The following is a 21,620-nucleotide window of genomic DNA, read 5'->3' as shown; positions in this document are numbered from 1 at the left end:
ATTCTAGTGGCCAAAAACTACAGAAGCAGGCGCGGTAAGTTCCAGAAAAGAAAATTTAGTGCTTCTTCCAACAGTTGTCTCCGTGGAAATTTTCGTGTAGATTGAGGTTAAAAATTAAATTTAAGGATTCCAGTTTTGTCCTTCGGAATAAAACACCAATATCTATTGTCCACTCTTCTTTATTTCTGTATGAACAGGAAACCAAACCAACTGGCTCTGGTGGTGTAAGTTCGGCTTTAAACCGCTACATCTATTCTATGTCTAGCCTGACTCTTACGAAAAAAAAAAAATCTGGTTTCTCATATTACATGAGCGTAAGGGTGACCTTGCATATGGGAGCGATCAAGCTTCCTCTACTGGTTTGTTGTTTGCAGTGGTCCGAATCTACAATACCAGGCGCGGTGAGTTTGTCGCAATGGAATGCAGCTTTTTTTCATCATCTTGCAACATATGGAAAACTCGTAACATAACATAAAAAAAACAAAATTTAAGAGTAGATAAATACGTTCCTTTAGTCTAAAAACACCACTCTTTAATTTCCACCATGTTGTCTTTCCTTGCACTCAGGGATCTAAACCAACCAGGCCTGGTGAAGTAAGTTTATTCTCATTCCACTATTCGAGATTATGTCTCTTCTACCGCTGATGAATGCAGGTTAAAAACTAAATTGAGGTTAAAAACTAAATTTAGGGATTCCAGTTTTTTCCTTCGGAATAAAACCCCAATATCTATTATCCACTCTTCTTTATTTCTGTATAAACAGGAAACCAAACCAACTGGCTCTGGTGCTGTAAGTTCGGCTTTACTAAACTCCATTTATTCTAAGTCTAGCTTGTCTCTTATCAAAAAAAAAAATCTGGTTGCTCATATTACATAAGCGCAAGGGTGACTTTGTATATGGGAGTGATGAAGCTTGCTCTACTGGTTTGTTGTTTCCAGTGGTCAGAATCTACAACATCAGGCGCGGTGAGTTTGTCGCGAAGGAATGCAGCTTTTTTTCATCATCTTGCAACATATGGAAAACTCGCATCATAACATAAAAGAAACAAAATTTAAGAGTAGGTAAACACGTTCCTTCTGTCTAAAAACACCACTCCTTAATTTCCACCATGTTGTCTTTCCTTGCATTCAGGGATCTAAACCAACCAGGCCTGGCGAAGTAAGTTTAATCTCATTCCACTTTTCGAGTTTATGTCTCTTCTACCGCTGATGAATGTTACAGTCGTGTTTTCCGATTACAAGAAATGGAAGGCTATAATATAAGTCGGAAAGATAATGATGGCTCTACTGGTTCCTTCATTCTAGTGGCCAAAAACTACAGAAGCAGGCGCGGTAACTTCCAGAAAATGAAATTTAGTGCTTGTTCCAACAGTTGTCTCCGTGGAAATTTTCGTGTAGATTGAGGTTAAAAATTAAATTTAGGCATTCCAGTTTTGTCCTTCGGAATAAAACCCCAATATCTATTATCCACTCTTCTATATTTCTGTATAAACAGGGAACCAAACCAACTGGCTCTGGTGCTGTAAGTTCGGCTTTACTAAACTCCATTTATTCTAAGTCTAGCTTGTCTCTTATCAAAAAAAAAATCTGGTTGGTCATATTACATGAGCGCAAGGGTGACCTTGTATGTGGGAGCGATGAAGCTTCCTCTACTGGTTTGTTGTTTGCAGTGGTCCGAATCTACAATACCAGGCGCGGTGAGTTTGTCGCAATGGAATGCAGCTTTTTTTCAACATCCTGACACATATGGAAAACTCGTAACATAACATAAAAGAAAGAAAATTTAAGAGTAGGTAAATACATTCCTTCTGTCTAAAAACACCACTCCTTAATTTCCACCATGTTGTCTTTCCTTGCATTCAGGGATCTAAACCAACCAGGCCGGGCGAAGTAAGTTTAATCTCATTCCACTATACGAGTTTATGCCTCTTCTACCGCTGATGAATGTTACAGCCGTGTCTTCCGATTACGAGAAATGGAAGGCTATAATATAAATCGAAGGATAATGCTGGTTCTATTGGTTTCTTTATTCTAGTTGCCCGAAACTACAGAAGCGGGCGTGGTAAGTTCCAGAAAATGAAATTTAGTGCTTGTTCCAACAGTTGTCTCCGTGGAAATTTTCGTGTAGATTGAAGTTAAAAATTAAATTTAGGGATTCCAGTTTTGTCCTTCGGAATAAAACACCAATATCTATTGTCCACTCTTCTTTATTTCTGTATGAACAGGAAACCAAACCAACTGGCTCTGGTGCTGTAAGTTCGGCCTTAAACCACTACATCTATTCTATGTCTAGCCTGCCTCTTACGAAAAAAAAAATCTGGTTGCTCATATTACATGAGCGCAAGGGTGACCTTGTATATGGGAGCGATGAAGCTTCCTCTACTGGTTTGTTGTTTGCAGTGGTCCGAATCTACAATACCAGGCGCGGTGAGTTTGTCGCGAAGGAATGCAGCTTTTTTTCATCATCTTGCAACATAGGGAAAACTCGTAACATTACATAAAAGAAACAAAATTTAAGAGTAGGTAAATACGTTTCTTCTGTCTAAAAACACCACTCCTTAATTTCCACCATGTTGTCTTTCCTTGCATTCAGGGATCTAAACCAACCAGGCCTGGCGAAGTAAGTTTAATGTTATTCCAATATTCGAGTTTATGTCTCTTCTACCGCTGATGAATGTTACAGTCGTGTCTTCCGATTACAAGAAATGGAAGGCTATAATATAAGTCGGAAAGATAATGATGGCTCTACTGGTTTCTTCATTCTAGTGGCCAAAAACTACAGAAGCAGGCGCGGTAACTTCCAGAAATTAAATTTAGTGCTTGTTCCAACAGTTGTCTCCGTGGAAATTTTCGTGTACATTGAGGTTAAAAATTAAATTTAGGTATTCCAATTTTGTCCTTCGGAATAAAACCCCAATATCTATTATCCACTCTTCTTTATTTCTGTATAAACAGGAAACCAAACCAACTGGCTCTGGTGCTGTAAGTTCGGCTTTACTAAACTCCATTTATTCTAAGTCTAGCTTGTCTCTTATCAAAAAAAAAAAATCTGGTTGCTCATATAACATAAGCGCGAGGGTGACTTTGTGTATGGGAGCGATGAAGCTTGCTCTACTGGTTTGTTGTTTCCAGTGGTCACAATCTACAATACCAGGCGCGGTGAGTTTGTCGCAATGGAATGCAGCTTTTTTTCATCATCTTGCAACATATGGAAAACTCGTAACATTACATAAAAGAAACAAAATTTAAGAGTAGGTAAATACGTTCCTTCTGTCTAAAAACACCACTCCTTAATTTCCACCATGTTGTCTTTCCTTGCATTCAGGGATCTAAACCAACCAGGCCTGGCGAATTAAGTTTAATCTCATTCCACTTTTCGACTTTATGTCTCTTCTACCGCTGATGAATGTTACAGTCGTGTCTTCCGATTACAAGAAATGGAAGGCTATAATATAAGTCGGAAAGATAATGATGGCTCTACTGGTTCCTTCATTCTAGTGGCCAAAAACTACAGAAGCAGGCGCGGTAAGTTCCAGAAAATAAAATTTAGTGCTTCTTCCAACAGTTGTCTCCGTGGAAATTTTCGTGTAGATTGAGGTTAAAAATTAAATTTAGGCATTCCAGTTTTGTCCTTCGGAATAAAACACCAATATCTATTGTCCACTCTTCTTTATTTCTGTATGAACAGGAAACCACACCAACTGGCTCTGGTGCTGTAAGTTCGGCTTTAAACCACTCCATCTATTCTATGTCTAGCCTGTCTCTTATAAAAAAGAAATCTGGTTGGTCATATTACATGAGCGCAAGGGTGACCTTGTATGTGGGAGCGATGAAGCTTCCTCTACTGGTTTGTTGTTTGCAGTGGTCCGAATCTACAATACCAGGCGCGGTGAGTTTGTCGCAATGGAATGCAGCTTTTTTTCATCATCTTGCAACATATGGAAAACTCGTAACATAACACAAAAGAAACAAAATTTAAGAGTACATAAATACGTTCCTTCAGTCTAAAAACACCACTCTTTAATTTCCACCATGTTGTCTTTCCTTGCATTCAGGGATCTAAACCAACCAGGCCGGGCGAAGTAAGTTTAAACTCATTCCACTATACGAGTTTATGCCTCTTCTACCTCTGATGAATGTTACAGCCGTGTCTTCCGATTACAAGAAATGGAAGGCTATAGTAATAACCGGAAAGATAATGCTGGCTCTATTGGTTCCTTCATTCTAGTGGCCAAAAACTACAGAAGCAGGCGCGGTAAGTTCCAGAAAATAAAATTTAGTGCTTCTTCCAACAGTTGTCTCCGTGGAAATTTTCGTGTAGATTGAGGTTAAAAATTAAATTTAGGGATTCCAGTTTTGTCCTTCGGAATAAAACACCAATATCTATTGTCCACTCTTCTTTATTTCTGTATGAACAGGAAACCAAACCAACTGGCTCTGGTGCTGTAAGTTCGGCTTTAAACCACTACATCTATTCTATGTCTAGCCTGCCTCTTACGAAAAAAAAAATGTGGTTGCTCATATTACATGAGCGCAAGGGTGTCCTTGTATATGGGAGCGATGAAGCTTCCTCTACTGGTTTTTTGTTTGCAGTGGTCCGAATCTACAATACCAGGCGCGGTGAGTTTGTCGCGAAGGAATGCAGCTTTTTTTCATCATCTTGCAACATATGGAAAACTCGTAACATTACATAAAAGAAACAAAATTTAAGAGTAGGTAAATACGTTTCTTCTGTCTAAAAACACCACTCCTTAATTTCCACCATGTTGTCTTTCCTTGCATTCAGGGATCTAAACCAACCAGGCATGGCGAAGTAAGTTTAATGTTATTCCACTATTCGAGTTTATGTCTCTTCTACCGCTGATGAATGTTACAGCCGTGTCTTCCGATTACAAGAAATGGAAGGCTATAATATAAGTCGGAAAGATAATGATGGCTCTACTGGTTCCTTCATTCTAGTGGCCAAAAACTACAGAAGCAGGCGCGGTAACTTCCAGAAAATGAAATTTAGTGCTTGTTCCAACAGTTGTCTCCGTGGAAATTTTCGTGTAGATTGAGGTTAAAAATTAAATTTAGGGATTCCAGTTTTGTCCTTCGGAATAAAACCCCAATATCTATTATCCACTCTTCTATATTTCTGTATAAACAGGGAACCAAACCAACTGGCTCTGGTGCTGTAAGTTCGGCTTTACTAAACTCCATTTATTCTAAGTCTAGCTTGTCTCTTATCAAAAAAAAAATCTGGTTGGTCATATTACATGAGCGCAAGGGTGACCTTGTATGTGGGAGCGATGAAGCTTCCTCTACTGGTTTGTTGTTTGCAGTGGTCCGAATCTACAATACCAGGCGCGGTGAGTTTGTCGCAATGGAATGCAGCTTTTTTTCAACATCCTGACACATATGGAAAACTCGTAACATAACATAAAAGAAAGAAAATTTAAGAGTAGGTAAATACATTCCTTCTGTCTAAAAACACCACTCCTTAATTTCCACCATGTTGTCTTTCCTTGCATTCAGGGATCTAAACCAACCAGGCCGGGCGAAGTAAGTTTAATCTCATTCCACTATACGAGTTTATGCCTCTTCTACCGCTGATGAATGTTACAGCCGTGTCTTCCGATTACGAGAAATGGAAGGCTATAATATAAATCGAAGGATAATGCTGGTTCTATTGGTTTCTTTATTCTAGTTGCCCGAAACTACAGAAGCGGGCGTGGTAAGTTCCAGAAAATGAAATTTAGTGCTTGTTCCAACAGTTGTCTCCGTGGAAATTTTCGTGTAGATTGAAGTTAAAAATTAAATTTAGGGATTCCAGTTTTGTCCTTCGGAATAAAACACCAATATCTATTGTCCACTCTTCTTTATTTCTGTATGAACAGGAAACCAAACCAACTGGCTCTGGTGCTGTAAGTTCGGCCTTAAACCACTACATCTATTCTATGTCTAGCCTGCCTCTTACGAAAAAAAAAATCTGGTTGCTCATATTACATGAGCGCAAGGGTGACCTTGTATATGGGAGCGATGAAGCTTCCTCTACTGGTTTGTTGTTTGCAGTGGTCCGAATCTACAATACCAGGCGCGGTGAGTTTGTCGCGAAGGAATGCAGCTTTTTTTCATCATCTTGCAACATAGGGAAAACTCGTAACATTACATAAAAGAAACAAAATTTAAGAGTAGGTAAATACGTTTCTTCTGTCTAAAAACACCACTCCTTAATTTCCACCATGTTGTCTTTCCTTGCATTCAGGGATCTAAACCAACCAGGCCTGGCGAAGTAAGTTTAATGTTATTCCAATATTCGAGTTTATGTCTCTTCTACCGCTGATGAATGTTACAGTCGTGTCTTCCGATTACAAGAAATGGAAGGCTATAATATAAGTCGGAAAGATAATGATGGCTCTACTGGTTTCTTCATTCTAGTGGCCAAAAACTACAGAAGCAGGCGCGGTAACTTCCAGAAATTAAATTTAGTGCTTGTTCCAACAGTTGTCTCCGTGGAAATTTTCGTGTACATTGAGGTTAAAAATTAAATTTAGGTATTCCAATTTTGTCCTTCGGAATAAAACCCCAATATCTATTATCCACTCTTCTTTATTTCTGTATAAACAGGAAACCAAACCAACTGGCTCTGGTGCTGTAAGTTCGGCTTTACTAAACTCCATTTATTCTAAGTCTAGCTTGTCTCTTATCAAAAAAAAAAAATCTGGTTGCTCATATAACATAAGCGCGAGGGTGACTTTGTGTATGGGAGCGATGAAGCTTGCTCTACTGGTTTGTTGTTTCCAGTGGTCACAATCTACAATACCAGGCGCGGTGAGTTTGTCGCAATGGAATGCAGCTTTTTTTCATCATCTTGCAACATATGGAAAACTCGTAACATTACATAAAAGAAACAAAATTTAAGAGTAGGTAAATACGTTCCTTCTGTCTAAAAACACCACTCCTTAATTTCCACCATGTTGTCTTTCCTTGCATTCAGGGATCTAAACCAACCAGGCCTGGCGAATTAAGTTTAATCTCATTCCACTTTTCGACTTTATGTCTCTTCTACCGCTGATGAATGTTACAGTCGTGTCTTCCGATTACAAGAAATGGAAGGCTATAATATAAGTCGGAAAGATAATGATGGCTCTACTGGTTCCTTCATTCTAGTGGCCAAAAACTACAGAAGCAGGCGCGGTAAGTTCCAGAAAATAAAATTTAGTGCTTCTTCCAACAGTTGTCTCCGTGGAAATTTTCGTGTAGATTGAGGTTAAAAATTAAATTTAGGCATTCCAGTTTTGTCCTTCGGAATAAAACACCAATATCTATTGTCCACTCTTCTTTATTTCTGTATGAACAGGAAACCACACCAACTGGCTCTGGTGCTGTAAGTTCGGCTTTAAACCACTCCATCTATTCTATGTCTAGCCTGTCTCTTATAAAAAAGAAATCTGGTTGGTCATATTACATGAGCGCAAGGGTGACCTTGTATGTGGGAGCGATGAAGCTTCCTCTACTGGTTTGTTGTTTGCAGTGGTCCGAATCTACAATACCAGGCGCGGTGAGTTTGTCGCAATGGAATGCAGCTTTTTTTCATCATCTTGCAACATATGGAAAACTCGTAACATAACACAAAAGAAACAAAATTTAAGAGTACATAAATACGTTCCTTCAGTCTAAAAACACCACTCTTTAATTTCCACCATGTTGTCTTTCCTTGCATTCAGGGATCTAAACCAACCAGGCCGGGCGAAGTAAGTTTAAACTCATTCCACTATACGAGTTTATGCCTCTTCTACCTCTGATGAATGTTACAGCCGTGTCTTCCGATTACAAGAAATGGAAGGCTATAGTAATAACCGGAAAGATAATGCTGGCTCTATTGGTTCCTTCATTCTAGTGGCCAAAAACTACAGAAGCAGGCGCGGTAAGTTCCAGAAAATAAAATTTAGTGCTTCTTCCAACAGTTGTCTCCGTGGAAATTTTCGTGTAGATTGAGGTTAAAAATTAAATTTAGGGATTCCAGTTTTGTCCTTCGGAATAAAACACCAATATCTATTGTCCACTCTTCTTTATTTCTGTATGAACAGGAAACCAAACCAACTGGCTCTGGTGCTGTAAGTTCGGCTTTAAACCACTACATCTATTCTATGTCTAGCCTGCCTCTTACGAAAAAAAAAATGTGGTTGCTCATATTACATGAGCGCAAGGGTGTCCTTGTATATGGGAGCGATGAAGCTTCCTCTACTGGTTTTTTGTTTGCAGTGGTCCGAATCTACAATACCAGGCGCGGTGAGTTTGTCGCGAAGGAATGCAGCTTTTTTTCATCATCTTGCAACATATGGAAAACTCGTAACATTACATAAAAGAAACAAAATTTAAGAGTAGGTAAATACGTTTCTTCTGTCTAAAAACACCACTCCTTAATTTCCACCATGTTGTCTTTCCTTGCATTCAGGGATCTAAACCAACCAGGCATGGCGAAGTAAGTTTAATGTTATTCCACTATTCGAGTTTATGTCTCTTCTACCGCTGATGAATGTTACAGCCGTGTCTTCCGATTACAAGAAATGGAAGGCTATAGTAATAATCGGAAAGATAATGCTGGCTCTATTGGTTCCTTCATTCTAGTGGCCAAAAACTACAGAAGCAGGCGCGGTAAGTTCCAGAAAATAAAATTTAGTGCTTCTTCCAACAGTTGTCTCCGTGGAAATTTTCGTGTAGATTGAGGTTAAAAATTAAATTTAGGGATTCCAGTTTTGTCCTTCGGAATAAAACACCAATATCTATTGTCCACTCTTCTTTATTTCTGTATGAACAGGAAACCAAACCAACTGGCTCTGGTGGTGTAAGTTCGGCTTCAAACCGCTACATCTATTCTATGTCTAGCCTGACTCTTACGAAAAAAAAAAAATCTGGTTTCTCATATTACATGAGCGTAAGGGTGACCTTGTATATGGGAGCGATCAAGCTTCCTCTACTGGTTTGTTGTTTGCAGTGGTCCGAATCTACAATACCAGGCGCGGTGAGTTTGTCGCAATGGAATGCAGCTTTTTTTCATCATCTTGCAACATATGGAAAACTCGTAACATAACATAAAAAAAACAAAATTTAAGAGTAGATAAATACGTTCCTTTAGTCTAAAAACACCACTCTTTAATTTCCACCATGTTGTCTTTCCTTGCACTCAGGGATCTAAACCAACCAGGCCTGGTGAAGTAAGTTTATTCTCATTCCACTATTCGAGATTATGTCTCTTCTACCGCTGATGAATGCAGGTTAAAAACTAAATTGAGCTTAAAAACTAAATTTAGGGATTCCAGTTTTTTCCTTCGGAATAAAACCCCAATATCTATTATCCACTCTTCTTTATTTCTGTATAAACAGGAAACCAAACCAACTGGCTCTGGTGCTGTAAGTTCGGCTTTACTAAACTCCATTTATTCTAAGTCTAGCTTGTCTCTTATCAAAAAAAAAAATCTGGTTGCTCATATTACATAAGCGCAAGGGTGACTTTGTATATGGGAGTGATGAAGCTTGCTCTACTGGTTTGTTGTTTCCAGTGGTCAGAATCTACAACATCAGGCGCGGTGAGTTTGTCGCGAAGGAATGCAGCTTTTTTTCATCATCTTGCAACATATGGAAAACTCGTATCATAACATAAAAGAAACAAAATTTAAGAGTAGGTAAATACGTTTCTTCTGTCTAAAAACACCACTCCTTAATTTCCACCATGTTGTCTTTCCTTGCATTCAGGGATCTAAACCAACCAGGCCTGGCGAAGTAAGTTTAATCTCATTCCACTTTTCAAGTTTATGTCTCTTCTACCGCTGATGAATGTTACAGTCGTGTTTTCCGATTACAAGAAATGGAAGGCTATAATATAAGTCGGAAAGATAATGATGGCTCTACTGGTTCCTTCATTCTAGTGGCCAAAAACTACAGAAGCAGGCGCGGTAACTTCCAGAAAATGAAATTTAGTGCTTGTTCCAACAGTTGTCTCCGTGGAAATTTTCGTGTAGATTGAGGTTAAAAATTAAATTTAGGCATTCCAGTTTTGTCCTTCGGAATAAAACCCCAATATCTATTGTCCACTCTTCTTTATTTCTGTATGAACAGGAAACCAAACCAACTGGCTCTGGTGGTGTAAGTTCGGCTTTAAACCGCTACATCTATTCTATGTCTAGCCTGACTCTTACGAAAAAAAAAAAATCTGGTTTCTCATATTACATGAGCGTAAGGGTGACCTTGTATATGGGAGCGATCAAGCTTCCTCTACTGGTTTGTTGTTTGCAGTGGTCCGAATCTACAATACCAGGCGCGGTGAGTTTGTCGCAATGGAATGCAGCTTTTTTTCATCATCTTGCAACATATGGAAAACTCGTAACATAACATAAAAAAACAAAATTTAAGAGTAGATAAATACGTTCCTTTAGTCTAAAAACACCACTCTTTAATTTCCACCATGTTGTCTTTCCTTGCACTCAGGGATCTAAACCAACCAGGCCTGGTGAAGTAAGTTTATTCTCATTCCACTATTCGAGATTATGTCTCTTCTACCGCTGATGAATGCAGGTTAAAAACTAAATTGAGGTTAAAAACTAAATTTAGGGATTCCAGTTTTTTCCTTCGGAATAAAACCCCAATATCTATTATCCACTCTTCTTTATTTCGCTATAAACAGGAAACCAAACCAACTGGCTCTGGTGCTGTAAGTTCGGCTTTACTAAACTCCATTTATTCTAAGTCTAGCTTGTCTCTTATCAAAAAAAAAATCTGGTTGCTCATATTACATAAGCGCAAGGGTGACTTTGTATATGGGAGTGATGAAGCTTGCTCTACTGGTTTGTTGTTTCCAGTGGTCAGAATCTACAACATCAGGCGCGGTGAGTTTGTCGCGAAGGAATGCAGCTTTTTTTCATCATCTTGCAACATATGGAAAACTCGTATCATAACATAAAAGAAACAAAATTTAAGAGTAGGTAAATACGTTTCTTCTGTCTAAAAACACCACTCCTTAATTTCCACCATGTTGTCTTTCCTTGCATTCAGGGATCTAAACCAACCAGGCCTGGCGAAGTAAGTTTAATCTCATTCCACTTTTCAAGTTTATGTCTCTTCTACCGCTGATGAATGTTACAGTCGTGTTTTCCGATTACAAGAAATGGAAGGCTATAATATAAGTCGGAAAGATAATGATGGCTCTACTGGTTCCTTCATTCTAGTGGCCAAAAACTACAGAAGCAGGCGCGGTAACTTCCAGAAAATGAAATTTAGTGCTTGTTCCAACAGTTGTCTCCGTGGAAATTTTCGTGTAGATTGAGGTTAAAAATTAAATTTAGGCATTCCAGTTTTGTCCTTCGGAATAAAACCCCAATATCTATTATCCACTCTTCTTTATTTCTGTATAAACAGGGAACCAAACCAACTGGCTCTGGTGCTGTAAGTTCGGCTTTACTAAACTCCATTTATTCTAAGTCTAGCTTGTCTCTTATCAAAAAAAAATCTGGTTGGTCATATTACATGAGCGCAAGGGTGACCTTGTATGTGGGAGCGATGAAGCTTCCTCTACTGGTTTGTTGTTTGCAGTGGTCAGAATCTACAATACCAGGCATGGTGAGTTTGTCGCAATGGAATGCAGCTTTTTTTCATGATCTTGCAACATATGAAAAACTCGTAACATAACATAAAAGAAAGAAAAATTAAGTGTAGGTAAATACGTTCCTTCTGTCTAAAAACACCACTCCTTGATTTCCACCATGTTGTCTTTCCTTGCATTCAGGGATCTAAACCAACCAGGCCTGGCGAAGTAAGTTTAATCTCATTCCACTATTCGAGTTTACGTCTCTTCTACCGCTGATCAATGTTACAGTCGTGCCTTCCGATTAAAAGAAATGGAAGGCCATAATATAAATCGAAGGATAATGCTGGCTCTATTGGTTTCTCCATTCTAGTTACCCGAAACTACAGAAGCGGGCGCGGTAAGTTCCTGAAAATAAAATTTAGTGCTTGTTCCAACAGTTGTCTCCGTGGAAATTTTCGTGGAAATTGAGGTTAAAAATAAAATTTAGGGATTTCAGTTTTGTCCTTCGGAATAAAACCCCAATATCTATTATCCGCTCTTCTTTATTTCTCTGTAAACAGGAAACCAAACCAACTGGCTCTGGTGCTGTAAGTTCAGCTTTACTAAACTCCATTTATTCGCAGGTCTAGCCTGTCTCTTATCAAAAAAAAATCTGGTTGCTGATATTACATGAGCGCAAGGGTGACCTTGTATATGGGAGCGATGAAGCATGCTCTACTGGTTTATTGTTTCCAGTGGTCAGAATCTACAATACCAGGCGCGGTGAGTTTGTCGCAATGGAATGCAGCTTTTTTTCATGATCTTGCAACATATGGAAAACTCGTAACATAGCATAAAAGAAAGAAAATTTGAGAATAGGTAAATACGTTCCTTCTGTCTAAAAACACCACTCCTTGATTTCCACCATGTTGTCTTTCCTTGCATTCAGGGATCTAAACCAACCAGGCTGGGCGAATTAAGTTTAATCTCATTCCACTATACGAGTTTATGTCTCTTCTACAACTGATGAATGTTACAGTCGTATCTTCCGATTACGAGAAATGGAAGTCTATAGCATAAATGAGAAAGATAATGCTGGCTCTATTGGTTCCTTCATTCTAGTGGCCAAAAACTACAGAAGCAGGCGCGGTAAGTTCCAGAAAATAAAGTTTAGTGCTTGTTCCAACAGTTGTCTCCGTGGAAATTTTCGTGTAGATTGAGGTTAAAAATTATATTTAGGGACTCCACTTTTGTCCTTCGGAATAAAACCCCAATATCTATTGTCCACTCTTCTTTATTTCTGTATAAACAGGAAACCAAACCAACTGGCTCTGGTGCTGTAAGTTCGGCTTTACTAAACTCCATTTATTCTCAGGTCTAGCCTGTCTCTTACCAAAAAAAATCTGGTTGCTGATATTACATGAGCGCAAGGGTGACCTTGTATATGGGAGCGATGAAGCTTGCTCTACTGGTTTGTTGTTTCCAGTGGTCAGAATCTACAATACCAGGCATGGTGAGTTTGTCGCAATGGAATGCAGCTTTTTTTCATGATCTTGCAACATATGGAAAACTCGTAACATAACATAAAAGAAAGAAAATTTAAGTGTAGGTAAATACGTTCCTTCTGTCTAAAAACACCACTCCTTGATTTCCACCATGTTGTCTTTCCTTGCATTCAGGGATCTAAACCAACCAGGCCTGGCGAAGTAAGTTTAATCTTATTCCACTATTCGAGTTGATGTCTCTTCTACCGTTGATGAATGTTACAGTCGTGTCTTCCGATTACAAGAAATAGAAGGCTATAGTATAAATCGGAAAGATAATGCTGGCTCTATTGGTTCCTTCATTCTAGTGGCCAAAAACTACAGAAGCAGGCGCGGTAAGTTCCAGAAAATAAAGTTTAGTGCTTGTTCCAACAGTTGTCTCCGTGGAAATTTTCGTGTAGATTGAGGTTAAAAATTATATTTAGGGACTCCACTTTTGTCCTTCGGAATAAAACCCCAATATCTATTGTCCACTCTTCTTTATTTCTGTATAAACAGGAAACCAAACCAACTGGCTCTGGTGCTGTAAGTTCGGCTTTACTAAACTCCATTTATTCTCAGGTCTAGCCTGTCTCTTACCAAAAAAAATCTGGTTGCTGATATTACATGAGCGCAAGGGTGACCTTGTATATGGGAGCGATGAAGCTTGCTCTACTGGTTTGTTGTTTCCAGTGGTCAGAATCTACAATACCAGGCATGGTGAGTTTGTCGCAATGGAATGCAGCTTTTTTTCATGATCTCTCAACATATCGAAAACTCGTAACATAACACAAATGAAACAAAATTTAAGAGTAGATAAATACGTTCCTTCTGTCTAGAAACACCACTCATTAATTACAACCATGTTGTATTTCCTTGCACTCAGGAATCCAAACCAACCAGGCCTGGCGAAGTAAGTTTAATCTCATTCCAGTATACGAGTTTATGTCTCTTCTACCGCTGATGAATGTTACAGTCATGTCTTCCGATTACAAGAAATGGAAGGCTACAGCATAATTCGGAAAGATAATGCCGGCTCTATTTGTTCCTTCATTCTAGTGGCCAAAAACTACAGAAGCAGGCGCGGTAAGTTCCAGAAAATAAAATTTAATGCTTGTTCCAACAGTTGTCTCCGTGGAAATTTTCGTGTAAATTGAGGTTAAAAATTAAATTTAGGGATTTCTGTTTTGTCCTTCGGAATAAAATCCCAATATCTATTATCCGCTCTTCTTTATTTCTCTGTAAACAGGAAACCAAACCAACTGGCTCTGGTGCTGTAAGTTCGGATTTACTAAACTCCATTTATTCTAGGTCTAGCCTGTCTCTTACCAAAAAAAATCTGCTTGCTCATATTACATGAGCGCCAGGGTGACGTTGTATAAGGGAGCGATGAAGCTTGCTCTACTGGTTTGTTGTTTCCAGTGGTCAGAATCTACAATACCAGGCCCGGTGAGTTTGTCGCAATGGAATGCAGCTTTTTTTCATGATCTTGCAACATATGGAAAACTCGTAACATAACATAAAAGAAAGAAAATTTAAGAGTAGGTAAATACGTTCCTTCTGTCTAAAAACACCACTCCTTAATTTCCACCATGTTGTCTTTCCTTGCATTCAGGGATCTAAACCAACCAGGCCTGGCGAAGTAAGTTTAATCTCATTCCACTATTCGAGTTTGTCTCTTCTACCACTGATGAATGTTACAGTCGTGTCTTCCGATTACAAGTAATGGAAGGCTATAGCATAAATCGGAAAGATAATGCTGGCTCTATTTGTTCCTTCATTCTAGTGGCCAAAAACTACAGAAGCGGGCGCGGTAAGTTCCAGAAAATGAAATTTAGTGCTTGTTCCCACAGTTGTCTCCGTGGAAATTTTCGTGTAGATGGAGGTTAAGAATTAAATTTAGGGATTCCAGTTCTGTCCTTCGTAATAAAACCCCAAGATCTCTTGTCCATTCTTCTTTATTTCTCTATAAACAGGAAACCAAACCAACTGGCTCTGGTGCTGTTAGTTCGGCTTTACTAATCTCCATTTATTCTAGGTCTAGCCTATCTCTTCTCAAAAAAAAAAGAAAAAATCTGGTTGCTCAGATTACATAAGCGCAAGGGTTTCCTTGTAAATATGAGCGATGAAGCTTGCTCTACTGGTTTGTTGTTCCCAGTGGTCAGAATCTACAATACCAGGCGCGGTGAGTTTGTCGCAAAGGAATGCCGCTTTTTTTCATCATCTTGCAACATATGGAAAACTCGTAACATAACATAAAAGAAGAAAATTTAAGAGTAGGTAAATAAGTTCCTTCGGTCTAAAAACACTACTCCTTAATTTCCACCATGTTGTCTTTCCTTGCATTCAGGGATCTAAACCAACCAGGCCCGGCGAAGTAAGTTTAATCTCATTCCATTATTCGAGTTTATGTCCCTTCTACCGCTGATGAATGTTACAGTCGTGTCTTCCAATTAAAGAAAAAGGCTATAATATAAATCGAAGGATAATGCTGGCTCTATTGGTTTCTTTATTTTAGTTGCCCGAAACTACAGAAGCGGGCGCGGTAAGTTCCAGAAAATGAAATTTAGTGCTTGTTCCAACAGTTGTCTCCGTGGAAATTCTCGTGTCGATTGAGGTTAAAAATTAAATTTAGGGATTCCAGTTTTTTCCTTGGGAATAAAACACCAATATCTATTCTCCACTCTTCTTTATTTCTGTACGAACAGGAAACTAAACCAACTGGCTCTGGTGCTGTAAGTTCGGCTTTAAACCACTCCATCTATTCTATGTCTAGCCTGCCTCTTACGAAAAAGAAAATCTGGTTGCTCATATTACATGAGCACAAGGGTGACCTTGTATATGAGAGCGATGAAGCTTGCTCTACTGGTTTGTTGTTTCCAGTGGTCAGAATCTACAATACCAGGCGCGGTGAGTTTGTCGCAATGGAATGCAGCTTTTTCTCATCATCTTGCAACATATGGAAAACTCGTAACATTACATAAAAGAAACAAAATTTAAGAGTAGGTAAATACGTTTCTTCTGTCTAAAAACACCAATCCCTAATTTCCACCATGTTGTCTTTCCTTGCATTCAGGGATCTAAACCAACCAGGCCTGGCGAAGTAAGTTTAATCTTATTCCACTATTCGAGTTTATGTCTCTTCTACCGCTGATGAATGTTACAGTCGTGTCTTCCGATTACAAGAAATGGAAGGCTATAGTATAAATCGGAAAGATAATGCTGGCTCTATTGGTTCCTTCATTCTAGTGGCCAAAAACTACAGAAGCAGGCGCGGTAAGTTCCAGAAAATGAAATTTGGTGCTTGTTCCAGCAGTTGTCTCCGTGGAAATTTTTGTGTAGATTGAGGTTAAAAATTAAATTTAGGGATTCCAGTTTTGTCCTTCGGAATAAAACACCAATATCTATTGTCCACTCTTCTTTATTTCTGTATGAACAGGAAACCAAACCAACTGGCTCTGGTGCTGTTAGTTCGGCTTTAAACCACTCCATCTATTCTATGTCTAGCGTGTCACTTATAAATGAGCGCAAGGGTGACCTTGTATATGGGAGTGATGTTACAGTGGCGTGTCCGAATGAGAAGAAATTGAAGACTTTAACATAAACCGGAAGGATAATGCTGGCTCTATTGGTTTCTTCCTTCTAGTGGCCAGAAACTACAGAAGCAGGCACAGTAAGTTTAAGAAAATGAAATTGAGTCCTGGTTGCAACAGTTGTCACCATGGATATTGTCGTTTAGATTGAGGTTCAAAAGTAAAGTCAAGTATTCCAGTTTTGTCCTTTGGATTAAAACCAGTCTTCTTAATTTCTGTATGTACAGGAGACCAAACCAACTGGCTCTGGTGCTGCAAGTTCGGCTTTACTCCACTCCATCTATTCTATGCTTAGTATATCGCCTATGAAAATGAAATTCAGGCTGTTTATAATATATGAACAGTAGGGCGACCCTATACGAATGGATGGATGTTGTGAGCGTCTCCTTTGTAAAGGGGTGGTGGTTTCCACCCCGAAGCTGCCGTTATGTTATTGCCTAATGTTCTATTTATTTTAGGGAAAAAAAACGAATGGGAATAGTGACCGACGATAAATTCTGAGAGCGAAACTTTCTGAAACCCTATTATGAACTTCATTTTTGTACGCCTCCTTTGTTGTTTTTGTTTCCCTACTTTTCTTCCACCAACCTTCGAATTGCCACTTACTAATCTCTATTGCGGACATATTTACTTTACCTCTGCTCTCACTCAACCCAAGGGCTTCAAGCAGACCAGTGATTCCTAAATCGACCGCGGGCTGGATATCTTCAAATTCGAATAAAATATCCTCCGTCGTTTCCCTTTCTTTACCGCAGCAAGCATATGCTTCTTTTTCCTTCTTATATCTCGCTTTATAAGTACGTGTTGTAAGCCTTCCTTATGTCGCTTCGAAAAATGCTTTTCCTATACAGATACCCCAACACTGTCCCAGCCCATTCACTTTCTTCCATATTCCTGAGGCGTTCTTCATCATCAATTTTACTGTGAGCTTCCCTTCAAAAATAGTCTGGCCCATATCACCCCGCACAGCTTCATTTGTAGTTTTCCTGTGATCGCCCCATGCGAGGCGTCCCACTGAACTTTGGTTGCCATCGAGTCCTGATTGCACCCCTGCTTTCAAGCAAACAACCGCATTTCCAAAGACATGTCCTGGAACCATTGCACCTTTGCGCATACCCTAGAGCACCTCGTACCTATTGTATCCCCATAGCGTTCTGTGTTTCTTTAAGGCAGAATTTCTCTTCCCATTTTCTGCTGTTGCTTTTTTTTTGTGTTTCCAGTTTCCATATATCTATTGTTTTTGTTTATCCATATAACAAGGTATTTATGTTGTTTTAGGCGAGTTATTTCCTGGCCCGGTATTGTCAACGTGTGTTGGCTGTTTTCATTGAATCCCTTAACGCCTAATTGTCTAACGCTAAATTTTAGACGTAACTTGTCGCCTTCCTGTCCACAGATATTAGCCAGACGTTGCATTTTCGTTTGCTTGTTAGCTAGCAACACAATGTCGTCCTCATAAAAGAAACCTAGAAGCTTCCAATATACTACTGTATCCGCCTTTTTGTACAATAGATTAATCCCGATATTACTTCCTTCTAGCGCACTCTCTATCCTCACCGCTTACATCATAAACACCAGTGGGCATAAAGGGCACCCATGTCGCAGTCCCTTGTTGATAACTTCCTCCTCGACCTTTATTCCTTCCCATTCAATGAAAACAGTATTTTCTAGGTAAATCTTTGAAAAGCTGTAGGCAATTGTCACCTAAGCCCTCCCCTTCCATAATATCCGACAAAATGTTGAGGTCTATGTTGTCATAGGCTCCTGAAATCTCTAAAAAGGCCTCATATAACGGTCTGCTTTCTACTTTTGATATTTCGAAACACTGAGTAAGGACAAATAAGTTATCGTCCAAACACCTACCTAATTTGAAGCCATTCTGAAGTACTCCCAATAAGCTATTATTTTCTGCCCATGCTTGCTGCTTTAACTTAATTACCAGCATTGCTAACCTGTAGGTTACCTATGTAATGGGCAACGGTCGATAAGAGTGAGTTGTATCTTTCTCCCCTTACCTTTATAAAAATTAATTCAGTCTTCTTTGTCACAAACTGTCAGGTATTCGTCTAGCTTTAAGCCTTTTTTCTACGGCTATCCACAGAGGTTCCTTACTTTTGGGACCGAGTTCAATTATCAGTCTAACGGGAACCTCGTCTAGTCCTGTGGCTTTCGCGCTTCACAATTTTCTCTTCAGGTTTCTTCCAGTTGAAATCTGTCAGCTCCTTTACCCTCTGGTTCTCTCTCGTGGTCGTTTTTTCCTCAACTACAACCTCGATATTGCGTTGGAAATATTTGGCTGTTATTTTTCGGACGACATTTATTGTCGCGTTCCCTCCCAGTTTGTTTCCATCTTCATCTAGGATATGTTGTTGTATTGTTGACTTTCTGACTAATAATGTAATGTGGTTCCAAAGTGTTCTAGGTGCGGCATCCTGTTTCTCACGTATTTTTGACAGCCAACGTTCCCTTTCACCTTTTACTTTTGCTTGCACCAGTATTGGGACCATAGGCTTTTTCTCCCGGTATATTTCCAATTTTCTGGCTACTTCATCCTACGGCAACTGCACTTTATTGCCTGCCTGTGCTCTAGGGATGCTTTCTATCGTTCGGCGATCGCTTCTCGTATTTGCCTGTCCCACCAGCTTTTAGATTTCTCTTTCCTTTCCAAACAATATGTTGCTTCTCTTTCCGTATTTCTGTCGAAATTACACTTAGAAGTTCACTATATTCCCCGCTCTTTGCTTGGCCATTTGCCAAGTTCTTCCTCGACTCTTGTGACTATATTTGTGATTTGTTCAGTGCTCAAATTTCGACTAGCCATTTTGCGCTTCTTGCTCTCTTTCCCAACTGCATATCCCGTTTTCAAAATGATGCGTTTATGGTCACTCCCTATGCTTCTATACCCTTCTTCGTCAATTACCATTTCTCTCAACTCTTATGAATTCCTTCTGTCATCAGAAAGCAATCAATGGTCGATTGCTGGTTTCCCACTTCGCATGGGATCTTCCCTTCATATCTAGGCCCTGTATTCACGATAAGGAGGTTATGTTGGTCACAAAGATCTAGCATTGACTTCCCGTTGCTGTCGGTATAGCCATCTGGATCCTGTATGGGGGCATTAATGTCACCTAATAGGATAATTTCGGCATCCCCCCCCGTCAAGTTTTCTTTCCAGTTATTGCTCGTGATAACGAAAGATGCTCTTGACATTTTGAATTTAGTCTTTTCCATTTGGCTCCCTGATCGACGAGCATTCCGACTACCCTTCCCTTTCTTTCCAATTTAGTTCTGTTGCACGCTTCCCAAACATAATTCCTAACCACCGGCGGCTCTTCCGAATCTCTAAAGTTCGTTTCTGTAACCGCATGTACCATTGTTTGTTCTCTGTTTAACTGCTCCTCAATTTCTACCCACTTTTTCTTTCTCCGGTGGCCCTGCATGTTTATGTAGCTTATTGTATGACGAGGACCCATTCTTCTTTTCCTCCTTTTTCTGTTATTGACGGCGAAGCTGTTCTGAGATAACTCTAGGGGACCTTCTTCATTACTACCTGCAATGGCTTCCTGAGCGCCCGTGGGCCCCCTAAAAAAGGAACAGCGTGACCAGCAAGTCGCCAGCCTACTTATCGTGCAAGCATGTAATTGAAGGGGATCCCCCGTCTCGTTTAAAACCACCGCACCTTCTCACTTACCCGTTTACTTCGACAACTTCGAAGCCTTTCTCTCGGCTCATTTTTCATATCGCTTCATTCGAAGCCAGTACGGCTCTTCGTACGTGACTGTCACGTACAGGTTCCTTCGTCACCGTGCACACCACGATCTGCACCGGAGGGGACAGATCGCGAAAGGCGTCAACCCGCTTCGCAAAGCGCTAGGATAGTCCTGTCCCTTTCCTGTTTAGGACGTCATATAGCCCATCTGCTACTATGAAAATGCTGCTCACGTGGGCATTTTGCGCGAGCTTTGCTTTTGCTCACTCCATGACAGCGCCCAATGTTCGTCCTGGAAATGTCCGTAACGCCAGTCTTTTGTCACTTTTCACCCTCTCCACAATTGCCTCTAAGGACCTAGCCAGGTTTGGGTCGGTGGCGATAACCACCATTTCACTCTCTCTTACCTGTCCCTGCTTCCCTTTGTCCTTTTCACCGTGATTCGGACTTGACGAGGGGCATTGACCCCTGCTCTCCTGCTTTTTTTTTTTGTATGGCGGCCTCAAGGTGGAGGGTGCCGCTCTTTCAAGCTACCCCCTCCCCACGTTGCACGCATTTCATGTGCTTTGCTGGCACCCCGACTCCTGTAACGCCGGTCGACTGCGTCCCATCGTCACGACCATTCTCAACACGATGGGGGCCCTGTTCAGCTTTTCCTCGCCTGCTTGAAGTCTCTTTTGCACCTCATGCGTCATATTTAGCTCATTTTGAGCTCTTCCACCTGGTTCACAAGCCGATGCTGGAAAACTTCCATTTTCATTAGCCTAGCATCGACATCACAGTGTCTTCCGGTTGACAAGATTTCTTTCTTCGTTCTCATCCATCCTCTCGTCTGCCTTGAGGGACCCCACGCACACTACACGCTTTCCCGGCTTTCTTACCATGTACTGCGTGGTTTTCTTTAATGCAAATACGACAATATTCCGAAGCACGTGCCTTCTTAGCAAAAAAAAAAATGCGCACAGTATCTAAATCCTTAAACTGCCGCAAAGTAATTCTCACCAATGTTTTGCAAGCGATCAATGCCACACAGACGTAACCTACGCCACGTTTTTCCACGTGTTCAACCACGCGGCCACGTTCCCACTTTCCTACCAAAGCAATACTCCCGGTACCAAAGCAGACAGAGTAAAACCACAAATAGATATCAGTCTTGCCACTTCCAAACTACTATTTAAAGGCTATAAAGATTTGAGGTCCCACACGTTTGAAGCACGTGGTGCGAAAGGACGCTCCGACCATCCTACAAA

General features: G+C 40.1%; 1 protein-coding gene and 1 long non-coding RNA gene across 25 annotated transcripts in view; both read left to right on the top strand.

The window, feature by feature from the left end:
• LOC126517704 (uncharacterized) overlaps positions 1-21,620 on the top strand; it is a 317,963-nt gene that overhangs the window by 196,116 nt on the left and 100,227 nt on the right. The gene's annotated exons all lie outside the window — the stretch shown is intronic.
• On the top strand, positions 15,414-15,846 carry LOC140214105 (uncharacterized). The gene is made up of 3 exons (XR_011891031.1): positions 15,414-15,445; positions 15,587-15,613; positions 15,777-15,846. It is a non-coding gene; the product is annotated as an uncharacterized lncRNA (long non-coding RNA).

The sequence above is a fragment of the Dermacentor andersoni genome, chromosome 11 (genome assembly GCF_023375885.2).
Source record: "Dermacentor andersoni chromosome 11, qqDerAnde1_hic_scaffold, whole genome shotgun sequence".
NCBI lineage: Eukaryota > Metazoa > Arthropoda > Arachnida > Ixodida > Ixodidae > Dermacentor > Dermacentor andersoni.
The sequence above is the reverse complement of the archived record's forward strand: the minus strand, read 5'-3'. Positions and strand labels throughout refer to the sequence as shown.